Source organism: Neophocaena asiaeorientalis, unplaced genomic scaffold (genome assembly GCF_003031525.2).
Source record: "Neophocaena asiaeorientalis asiaeorientalis breed wild unplaced genomic scaffold, Neophocaena_asiaeorientalis_V1.1 scaffold225, whole genome shotgun sequence".
In the NCBI taxonomy this organism is placed as follows: Eukaryota; Metazoa; Chordata; class Mammalia; order Artiodactyla; family Phocoenidae; genus Neophocaena; species Neophocaena asiaeorientalis.
Window position 1 is genome coordinate 1,067,993 of NW_020172364.1, and position 12,133 is coordinate 1,080,125.

Consider the following 12,133-nt stretch of genomic DNA (forward strand, 5'->3'; position numbering starts at 1 on the left):
GATGGAATGGACCTTGTATAGATCTGGAGGAAAGAAAACTACGCAAAACTTTTTAAAAGTTCTAGTGATACGGTAGGAGCTTTGCAGAAAGTTTGCAAAAGTCTTTACCAATAATATTTAGAGCTAGTCTCCAAGCGACGAAAAAAAAATGTTTTAATATTTGCAAGCAACTTTTGTACAGTATTTATCGAGATAAACATGGCAATCAAAATGTCCATTGTTTATAAGCTGAGAATTTGCCAATATTTTTCAAGGAGAGGCTTCTTGCTGAATTTTGATTCTTCAGCTGAAATTTAGGACAGTTGCAAACGTGGAAAGAAGAAAATTAATCAGTTTTGGACATTTTAATTGTTTAAAAATTGTACAAAAGGAAAAAAATTAGAATAAGTACTGGCAAAACCATCTCCGTGGTCTTTAAAGGGGCAAAAGTTTTAGATTGTACTAAATTTTTTTAACTTACTGTTAAAAGCAAAAATGGCCATGCAGGTTGACATCGTTGGTAATTTATAATAGCTTTTTTTTGTTTCCCAACTTTCCATTTTGTTCAGATAAAAAAAACATGAAATTACTGTGTTTGAAATATTTTCTTATGGTTTGTAATATTTCTGTAAATTTACTGTGATATTTTAAGGTTTTCCCCCTTTTATTTTCCGTAGTTGTATTTTAAAGATTCGGCTCTGTATTATTGAATCAGTCTGCCGAGAATCCATGTATATATTTGAACTAATACCATCCTTATAACAGGTACATTTTCAACTTAAGTTTTTACTCCATTATGCACAGTTTGAGATAAATAAATTTTTGAAATATGGACACTGAAATTATGCTTGAGTCTTTCATTTATTTGGATAACACTGTGATTATACCCAACTCCTCGGGGAATATACTGTGCTCAGCCAAGAAAGCAAAGTACCTAAAACCTTGGTATTCTAGTCCAGTAGCATGTGCTAATGTTAAGTGCAACAAATAAATGGCTGGATGATTAATTGAATAAGTACTCTCGAAAAAATGGAAATGCTTATGTCATTTCCAAAATAGAAACTAGGGACATATATTGTAAATCCACCCCCTCGTTTTCTAAGCAACATGAATAAGCATGATGGGGACTTAAACTGATTTATGCCACTTGTTGCCAGAAAGGAGTCAATTCTGAAAAATTTCATGTAGCTTAGCAGATGGGGTATTGAGCCAAATCAGAACCAGGTTGGCTGGTTTTGTTTTCGATTTCTGCACAGCACAATGGCCCTTTGGAAACGTGGTTATAGGGGAAAACGATGCTTCTTGTATAGGAATAATTGCAAACTAGACAAGCAAAGTACTCATCTGCTGGGTGGGTGTTTGGATTACTCTGGCCCTGCTATTGTCTAAGAAACAAGTGGTTTGCTTTCTTTGTTCCCTAACTTCAAAAACTTTCTTTTCTACATTTTCCTGTTTAGGGGCGAGGGAAAGCAAAGAGCATCTTGCAAAACTCCCCGACTTATCACAGCTATTTATTATTATTATTATTTATTTTCTTTTTTCCTCTCTCTTTCTCCACGAATTCTGTTTCTTAAATTGGCAGCGCGGGTCCAAGCCTGTAGCCCCAAATCGGATAATCTCTGCAGCTGATAACAAGCAAAAGAGAAGCCAGGCAACAGCCATATTAAAGAAGAAAACAATCAACTCTGAGGTAGATATTTTACTTTGTCCGGTCTAATCACATTTGGAGATGATTGTGCTTTTGATCTGTTGACCATGTTTTACTACAGTAGTAGAGAAGTAGGGGGAGGGGGAAAGGGGTGGAGAAACAGGATTGGATTTGTTGTTTTCTTTTGCCCTAGGAAAGGTAAAGAAAGACTATAGTTGTCCTCAGTGGGAGCGCAAAAGTTGGGGAATCGCCGTGGTCTTTGAATTAGCGATGTTTCTGCATCACAACCGACCCGCGCACTTTGGCGCAGTCAGAGAATCTGAAAGACCGACTCCGGGACTTTTCTTTTACTCACTACTTACCTCGCTTATCTTCCCCCACCGAAGGGGACCAGGAGCCTAGGGTCCAGCATTAGGAGCGTGGGTTTCCTTCCTACAATTTCAAGGGCTTGTTGTGTGAACTTGCTACAACTTTGGAGAAGTTGGAATCCAGCTGCGCCTTTCACCCTTGAGTAAAGTATCGGCTGCAGCCACTAAGTTAGTTCATCCCGTTGGTTCGCATCTTCTCGTTTTCCAAGGAAGTATTTCTTTCTCTTGGTGTTGTTAATGTTAGTTCTAGACTCAGCTGAGGATATTTCATATTTTATGTATTTTTATTTCGTATGGATTGCTTTATTTTAGGTGTTTGTTGGTTTTTATTTATTCCTTTTTTTAATCCTCATTTTAAGGGTAATATTGTACAGGGAAAGGACAATTATTATGCCAGTTCCCAATTCTAAGTGAGGCATTTCCCCCCCTAATTAATGCAGAGACTCTAAAAGAATTTCCCCCGGCCTGGCCAGCCATTGTAATGCATATACGGATTATTCACGTGGTAATGAGCACATTCGCCAGTTCTTGCTCACACATACGAATAAAAGAAACTTTGAATAAAGATCCAAATGATCTTGCTGGGGGGTGGGGAGAATATTCCTGGAATTCGAACCAATCAACTATATGGTGTGTATATATTTGAAAAGTAGAGATATATTAGAAATATGTATTGGGGTTTAGAGGAATTGCACTGCACTAACCTACCAGTTTAAGAAGCCCACAGGATCAGACTAAAAAAAAAAAATTTTTTTTTAACTTTTTGGGAAAATGCTCAGGTTCAAATATTTTGCAAGAGGGAGGAGAGCAATATTGTGGGAAGTTGAAGTAGTTTTGAATGACTGCTACTGTCTGCATAAAACGAGAGAACTCCCATTCCCCCTCCTGGACCTCCATATCTCCTAACCAAATGAAAGCCAGAATATTTTGTTTGCAGATATAAATTCTTTTGATAAACTGCATTTGAGGAAAATGATACATATTTCATCACTCATTTGATTGGGTTAAATGGTTCCCCCAAGATGTGTAGTTTCATGGCTAGATCAATATTGAACATATGATATTTTAATTATAACATGATTTCCAAGACGGGGGTAAACCCTTAAGCTTGCCCAGAGATGATTATCTCCTAGTGCTAAAGTTAGTTGTTGAGTGTTCAGTTTCTTCCTCGGGATATTATCCTGCTCACTAAAACCATTCAATTTGCAGTCAAAGGGGTGAATTTAATGTTTTGTTAACCTTATACACAGAATAGAAATGTGCAGAAGGATGAGATTATAGTTTGTTCCCTCTGCAATTTTTTTTCTCTCCCTGCACCCACCCCCCCATACTTTAAATAAAGAGTGTTAAAATATTGCTGAGCTGTAGTAGATTAGCAAGGTTTCTTGCCAATGCTGGGAAGCCGGTATTACAGACGGTCCCAGGGGGAAATGGCTCACATTAACCACTAAATGAATATTTGACAAGGGCTCATTCGGAGGTATTATTACTATAAACGTGTCCCTACTGGACTTTTCAAGGGTCAAAGAGCAACGCTTCAATTAATTATTTAGTCTGCTAGTAGATTTGGTTGTAATAGCTGTACTTATTTCTAGAACCGACACAATCTTACAGTAGGAAATCTCAGGAGAATCTTCTCCATCAGCAATGCCTTGGATTGAAATACACACAGAGCCCTGGCATTCTATAGCTGACTTTTTCATAAAACATTTTTCTGGACTGTGTGTGTATGTGTGTGTGCGTGTGTGTGTGTGTATCGGGGGAGGGGGATTATAGTCTCCTTTTCTATTTTATTTACCATTTTTGGTTTAAAAGAAAAAAAAACAAGAGCATAATAAGTTGTCTTAATTTCTACATCATGTCTGGCATAGTCTTTTAGGGCCTTACAATGTGGAGAGAGAGGGGAGGAGATTTATTTATAACCTTTGCCTTTTCTAAGTGGAGATGTCACAGGATTTCGGAAACAGGCAGGCTCTGAGTTTAGAAAGGGTACACATTCCTGTTTGCCAATAAATTTCGGGTGTTAAAATGGAAGACTCCATAGGTTGAGTACTCTGAGTTCTAGTAGTCTCAGAGTAAATTGGGGTACCAGATAATCCCTCCTCCCCTCCCTACCTATTGGTCTGAACATTTCCAGGTGTAGTGGGGGATGAGTGTTCCATTTCTGCCATGTCATAAGTTCCTCTGTGACCCCAGGTAAAATGGGAAGGGAATGATTTTGAGAGTAAGATTCTTTAACAATAATATAAGGTGGATGAATAAGAGATAAGCTGCAAGGGGTGAGGGGGGGCGGGATGCAGTAATTACAAACCCAATTCATTCAGCTTTTCAGAACTTTTGTTGTGGGAGCTCCATTGACGGGGTTTTGAGCTGCCACTTTTCTCACATTATAAAGAACTGATCAGCGCCTCAGGGGCACAAGAAATACTGCTTAACTGTATAGTGATGGGGTCTTCTTTTAGAATCCTTACAAGAAGAAAATTAAACAGTGCCTTTGTGTGCACAAGGTTTACTTTTCAGCTGCTAACAGTTTATAGCTAACTGCTCTGAGATTGAAGTTTGACTGTGGTTTGATCGCCTGCTAGTTGGCACTGCTTATTTATTTGTTGTAATTAAAATATTTTTAAATATTCCCCCCCCATTTTATTTCTTGCTTTTGGAGAATTTTGCAAAACAGTTTCTTATATTTTGTTTTGTGGAAGGAATTTCCTCTGCCATGAGCTTTAGCAGAGGCTTGAGTTTACATTCTCCAGCACTTCCTCCCCCCCACCCCACCATTATTGCCTTAAAATAATTTGCATCTCACTGTTTTTTATGCTGCCTCTCCTTGCTCTCAGAGCAAAGGCTGCCTTTCAGGACAGCTACAAGTGAGATTGGGGGTAGCGGTTGATTTCTTTCTTTTCGTTGCTTTCTTTTTTGACCGAAGTTGGAAGGTGGCTGGATGGATTTCCTTAGGGACCTCGTCTATGAGGTTGATCCCTTAAAGACAGGAGAAGAGGGAGAAACTCCTGACCTTTACTATGAAAATATGGATTAAAGTCCAAAGGGAAACAGCTTCCGGAGTTCTAGAGTGAACAACTGTGGAAAGAGCTTTCCAAAGATAAGGAAATTGCCCAAACCAGAGAATTGGTTTAGTATCTTTCATAGTTATTTTCTATTAAAAACTTTCCTTGAAATATGACCTCTGATATCACCCAGGGAGACTTTATAACCTCTCTCTCTTCTGACGATGCTCTCCGGTTTTACAATTTTTGTTTTCAATTTCTTTATGTTTGGCTTACTTGGACTTTGGGAAATAATGGACTCGACTTTCTTATTTTAACTAAGAGAAGAATTCTCTTTGGGTGGGTGGGTTACTAAGACAAGGCCACGATTTTCATTGGCAGAGAGCTCTCTTTATGTATGCGGGTCTAGATGGATTTTATTTTTACATTTTGGTGCAATGGTGATATTTCTGATTCAGTGAGCGGTGAACTCAGTTTCTCTTCAAAAGCAAATGGAACGTCCTCTCATTTCAGGACGCAAAGATATTTGCTACTTCTGGGATTTTGGACTTGAGATGCTTGCTCTACTTTGCAAAGAAGTGTCAGGTGATTTAAAAGGTCCAAGGAATCGCTCGTTTCATTACCCTCGTCTGCCTGCATGTACAGAATGAAATGTGCGCTATTAGTAAAGATTTCGGCGCCTTGAGCTATCTTTTGCCTCCCTACCTGGCCTTGGGTGCGGGGCGCGGCGCAGGACTGTGAGCGTGCGGGCCTCCCACCCGCTAGCCCTAGGGAGCGCGCCGCGCCTAGCGCCCGGAGCGGATGCGCGGGCAGATGGAAGCTGAGGCGGCCAAGCGCCCGGCGGGGGACCTGACGTCACCGCGGCCCTGGCCACGGCCCCCTTGGGGCTCCCTGGGAAGGTGCTGCGGAGGGCTCGAGTTCTCTCCGCCCGAACCCTACCCAAACGGCCCGATTTCCTTTCTCGGCCCTGGACCGTGCCGCGACGGGCAAGTTTGCAAAGTCCCTCGCCCCTCCGGAGTCCTCTATCTCCTGTACCCCAGCCCTCTCCACGTTGACCTCGTGACGCCAAAGATGGTTCTAGGCCCCAAGCTTCCCAAATCAGAGGTTGACTGACTCACGTTCTGCCTTCCTCTTGCCTTTAATCTCAGACCCTTATTTTAAAGGGGTTATTTGTCCCTGTTTGGTGCCGAGGCTCAGCATGAGTTATCTCGCTCTTCGCCCTTCCCAATGCCAGAGGCTGCGCATTGGCATGGCTGTGGGAAGCCACAGGAGCTACGTGGGCTCCCCGGAATACTGCACCCCTCTAGGATCAGAGTAGGTAGGGATGGGAGGATGCAGATCCTTCACTTCCCCATTTATAAAATAGGGATAATATATAGTTACCTCGCAGAAGATGAGTACAAAGCCACTGACGCTAAATAGGATTAATTGATAGCTATTACTTTTCTTACTGTCCATTGGAATTAGGAGCTAGGAAGGCAAAAGCTTCTCCTTTTAGACTCCAGAGGTCAATACAGAAATTCGGGTTCTTCCTCTCCTTTCTGGTCTTGAGCGGTGAAATTAGCCTTGTTCAGACCACCCTTCTTCCTTTTCCAGTGCCCTTCCTGGCTTAGGGTTCGTCTAGGAAGTTATCCTGCAAACTTGCCACCCCTGGGCTTCTTCCTGAAGGGAGGGATGCCGACATTCCGGGCAGGAGCCGCCCCCCCCATACACAAGGCAGAAAAATAATTACTGTATTAAAAGGAGCGGTGAATTCTTCCCGAGGGTTCTTATCGCTGGCGGCCAGGCCAGAGCGGGACTGCGCCCCCATCTCCACCTCGTGACGTCAGGGTCTGCAGGGCCTCGGGGATGAAATGATTCGTTTGAGTGTTCCAGAAAGGGCAATGCGAACACTTGCAGGGAGAGGCCAGGGGAACTGGTCTCCATCCCCAGAACCCAGCTCCAGCTTTTGAGGCTACAGAGGCTGTCGTCCCTCAGCATAACCAAACACACAAGTAGCCAGAGGCTTCACTACTTACATGGTCACGCACACAACACTCATCACTGTGTCACCTTGGCACTCGATATATTTATATAAATATAAATACATATTTATATATTTACATATATAGGTAAACAACGATATAGTTATTTGATTTGCTAAGTAGAGTTTGTTGTGAGGTCTGAATGAGTCGATTTGGGTTTACATTTGTTTTGTTTTGAGACGATCAACGAGTTACACTAAAAGCCTTTACCAAGTACACCATATCTTTATTTTATTTAGCCCTGCATAAGTTTCAGTGGTGGATGGAGAATTGGACTCCCCAAAGTTTTCCGGTTCTAATATGGAGCCATGGTTAGGACAATTGCTTCTGGCTTGCCATTGCTATGCCATTTCCATTTTCTCATTCCTTCTCCACTCCTAATAATTTGTGTAGCTTTTAATAATCTTTTGAGAATCAAGAAAGAATTGCTGAGAGAACGCCTTGGAACAGTGATTTAAACTGTAGTTAAGAAAGACATTTGGTCCATGCATTCCATGTAAAATGGATAGAATTATTTGTTGAGTGAAAGCACCTCTGCATTTCTCAAGTTTTGTTTACGAACAGATTTAATTCATTGACTGCCCTTGCAATGGGAGGGGTTCTGGGAACTAGGCCTTATGTTCTGATATTGGTTCAGACTAATGATTTACTGAGAATTAGCCAATATTTCACATGCAGTCAGTTTAGTATCAACTCACATCCAGGTCGATTTGACTATCACACATAACTCAAATCTGGGTTATTGCATAACATTACAGTTTAATCAGCCTGAAATACTAAATGGCAAACTTGTGTTTTCCTTCTGCTCAAAGTCCTCTTCCCTTTCTTTGTTTCCCCCTTACTCCCACCTCCAAGGAAAATATCTTAAAATTAAGTTTTCCTTGTGAGAGTTTGTTTACTCCAACTTCCGTTAAACTAGGCTAACACGCTCTCATCAGCTTTCTAAACACTCTCTCATCGGCTTTGTAAAATGGTGCAAAAACGTCTTGGAGTCTAAGATGGGAAAATAAACCTGAGCATATGGGGGGAAGACATCGTTTTTAGAAAATTGATTTAAATATTTAGCTCACACTTCAGCCTGATGCCTCCCATACTACTCTGTCTTGCTTTGCTCACTGCCCGCCCCTGGCTCTTGGGTACCTCACTTCTATTAGCAAGCTGGTTCACCAGCATAAATAATGAATGCATTTCGAGCCGCCCTTCTGATAAGATAAATCAGGGGCTTTTCTCTTTTGCAAGTTTCTGCTTTCATTCCCATTAAAACTTCTCCATGCACCATGCTGCAGTGTCTTTCTGCAAAACTTACTCTGCCCATGTATAAACTATGGAGGTATGTTTTTAATAGGAAACATCAGGTAATCTTTTTTTCGAGAAGCCTTACAAGTTAAGGATACAAAATATTTCATAGTTAGTTGTGTGAGCTTCCAAATTAGCTGCATATAAAGTATTTTAAGATTTTTTTGGCTGTCACTGGCTGGCAATACTCATTTTGTGTGTGTGTGTTGGTTTGAAAAGCAGGAAGAAATGTAATGAATTGAGTGCTGTCAGAGATGTCTTCTGTTTGAACAATCTGCGATGGGCTGAATGGCAGGGACTCCCTCATCCAGTGCAGGTGCAGTAGAGCTGGGGAAGGGGGGAGGGGGGCTCCCTCTGTTCAGTCAAAAAGCACCATTCTCCACAATAGACCACACACTGACAGCCAGCGTGACATCAACTCACACTTTCATACTTTTCCCCCATCCATAGTTCTGAGTTCACAAAGTGGCCATACAGTAGCCTTGGTTAGGTTCCTTTAATGAACATTTTGTGGCTCCATGTCCAACATTGAAATCTGCTGAGCCCTGGGAGGAACAAATAGATTTTTAATCGCGAGTTCCAAATCAAAATGTATAGCCATAGATATTTAAAGTTAAGCTGGTCTCTCCACTCTCTCCCAATATCAATGCCCACAACAGCCCCCGGATGATCTGAAAACTCTGAGTTAAAAGTTCTTCTGAGATTTACTAGGTTCCAAGGCACTGTTTTCTGATGTCTGGAGAGAGACTAAACAGGAAAGGAGGGAAGGCACGGATTTCGTGTATTTATTTAAATTTAAAAGAACCCTAGTATTTTATTGTGCTTCGTGAGAGGATTAATCCTGCAAATGAACGAACATTAATCTTGTGGAGTGGAGTCTGTCCCCTTTTGAATTGGTTTTACTGGGAGATAGAGAAGGGGCGGGGGTAGGAAAGGCAGCAACTGTTCGAAAACTCTCGGCAAAGATGCGACCACTCTTTGGCTGCCCCACCACTGAAGGGCCGGACCTTGGGGAGATTTTGCTGTACATCTGTTTAAACTCGGGCCTCGGGGCCTCAAGTTTTAAATGGAATTATTGAGGGAGGGAACGCTACTTGAGAAACTATTCTTGTCAATCCCTTCCTGCCCCCATTCCCCACCTGGTTCCTACTCTTCTCCGCCCCACCCCCTTCTGACACTTCTTAATCTGGGATCCGAGCGTTTAGTAGAAAGAGGGAGGAAAGGAGGAAAGGACCTTACGGGCCAGGAAGGTTCCCCCACCGCTGCCGCCGCGCGGGGAGAGATCCCCACGGCCCTGCCACTGGCTGATTTCCCTCTGTCCTCGGACTTGCTGAAGCATCGCGCCGAGGAAAATTGCTCCCTGTTCGCTTATTAAAAACCATGTAACCATATACATTTTTCACCGCGGCAACAAAAATATCAACTTTCGAGCCCTCGGAGCAAAACCTTTATCATTCGCCTGAACATTGTTGTTCAGTGGGTGGGGGGAGGGAATAGGCAGACCTCCCAGGGCAGAAGCCACAGCTTTACCCAACTCCCGCCTCGGGCGTGGAGGCAAGGAGTCGGGAGTCCGGCGGGGCAGAGCGCAGGGCCGGAGGATTTGGTGTGCAGGGTGAATAGGGGCCAAGTTCTTTAAAACCTCACATAACACAGGAAGAGACGGGTCTTACCATCTCTGTGGCGCCCTTTGCTTGTGACTACAACCAGTTGCCCGTAGGCTGCGATGAGTATGCCTACGGCGCCTACTAAAGTCTGGGCCTCGGACAAGAGGCGTCTCCCTCCCCTCGACACGCTGCCCTCCACTGTTTGATAGCTGCCGCGTCTTCCGGCAGGTACACACCCACAATTAATCTTTCTTATTAAAGCCTCCATTCTGCACCCAAGGGGCGACTCAAACCTATTTAGATTTCCTTGGTTGGCTGCACAAATTTAAGTGGGCAAAGAGTTATAAACCTAATAACAGAGGGCGAGAGAGAGAGAGTGATTTGAGTAGAGAAGACGCAAGATTCACTAGGCGTGTAAGGATGCTGCGGGCCATGCCCTCCCCAGGCCCCCGCCTCGGGGTGCGCTCCAGGCTCTGGGAAAGGCAGCAAACCTCCCGCGCACACACCGCACTCAACATCCATACGCACACCTACACCCCTACTCTTCGCTCACTGAGATTGCCTCTTCCGCATTTCTTACAAACCCCTCCCAGAAAGGCGGAATTCTCAGAGCATCCCAAACCAGGGAACTTCCAGAGAACCAGGGAAGGTTTGCACTGTTTGGGATTAATTGAGAATAATTAACACTGGAGACCGTTAATCACCACTTTGCTGCTCTCTCCCTCCTTTCTGGTCTGCGGCTACTGCCTCTCTTGCTCCGGCTGCCGGCGCGGGTGGGTTCGCTGGTGAAAGTGAAGACGTCGCGGTAGCTGTCACCCAGTTCGGCTGTACTTTTTTAAACGCTCGCATATTGTTTGATTACTAATTCGAGTTAATATGATCTTTATGGTAACATAACAGTGGATAATTGGCCTTTTTTCCTGAACAACAATGTAAATCACAATCGCTTTATTATTTAATAACGTCAAACGCTTCGTTGGATTGGCCCCGACCGAGAAGACCTTTTCTTTCTAGACAGTGTTGTGGAGGAAGAACAATGAAGATCTAATTGTGGAGATTTCATAAGTTGGCTCCCGTAAATGAACAGCTTAGATATGGAAGTTCCAGCAGATGTGGGCACTATTCGCCGTAGAAACTCTACCCCCAACCCCCAATGCATACAGCCCAAACACTCTATTGGAGGTTTTTTTTTGTGGTGGTGGTCCTCAGATCCTAGCAACCACCTAAATCTTCCAGTAGCAATTAGAGCTTTTATCGGGCTTGCTCTTCAGCCCTTTATATTGCCGATTTAGCATCAGGACATTGAGTCCACATACCAAATTAGCGCAACCCCTAAAGAGCCACAGCCACTAATGCGCCCCTTCGGTCACTTTGGTTGTTGGACACCGAGAGCATCGGCCTGGGGCTCTTTAAAAGTCTTATTTTGTTTTGATTTGATTTCAAAAAACGGATTCACCAACGCAGTGTCTTGGAATATACTTTTTCAGGCAGAGTTTTGCCAGGGGCACGAGCCATTATTTTGCTAATTGCTTGCAAGAGCGGACGAAACCCAGAGACCCCTCAAATGCAGATGGCAACGCTTGGAAGGAATGGGTCCCCGCTGCCCGAAAGAAAGATTAGTCACATTTGCCCCCAAAGCTTCAATTCTAATGGCTCTCCGTCGCGGCTCTTGCCGTAGCAGGAGGACGGCTGTCTCTGGGGTCTTAAGACTTCGGAGTTCTTTGCAAATGGGGAACCCTCACCATTTGGAATTCGGAACTAGGAGAGAGACTCCGAGTCTACAGCAGGTTTTGTTTTTGCGTGTGCCCGCCTCTCCATTTTATTCAACTTCTACTGCCTGTCGGGAGGCAGAACAATTCGCGCCCCCCCAGGCCCCAGCCCCGCGCCCGCCCGCCTCGCTTCTAAGATAAACAGGAGGTGCGAAATGCTTCGCCTGCACACGCGCCCTCGGGGCCCCTCTCCCCTCATCCCCCGCGCACCGACTGTGCAGCTGTCCTCGGCCCAGACCTGGGTGGAGATACCCCCCCTTCTCTTCCCACCCGCATTTTAAAACCATCACATCGACGGTTCTAGAGTCATGTTCACATTTTTGGCCCCCTTCCAATTTCTTTCCGGTCCACTCTCCCCCTTTCTCAGAACCGAAAAAGTGACAAGGAGAAGAGTTGGGAAATTGAGAGAAGGCCATGGATTTTCAAGTTATCCCCCCATC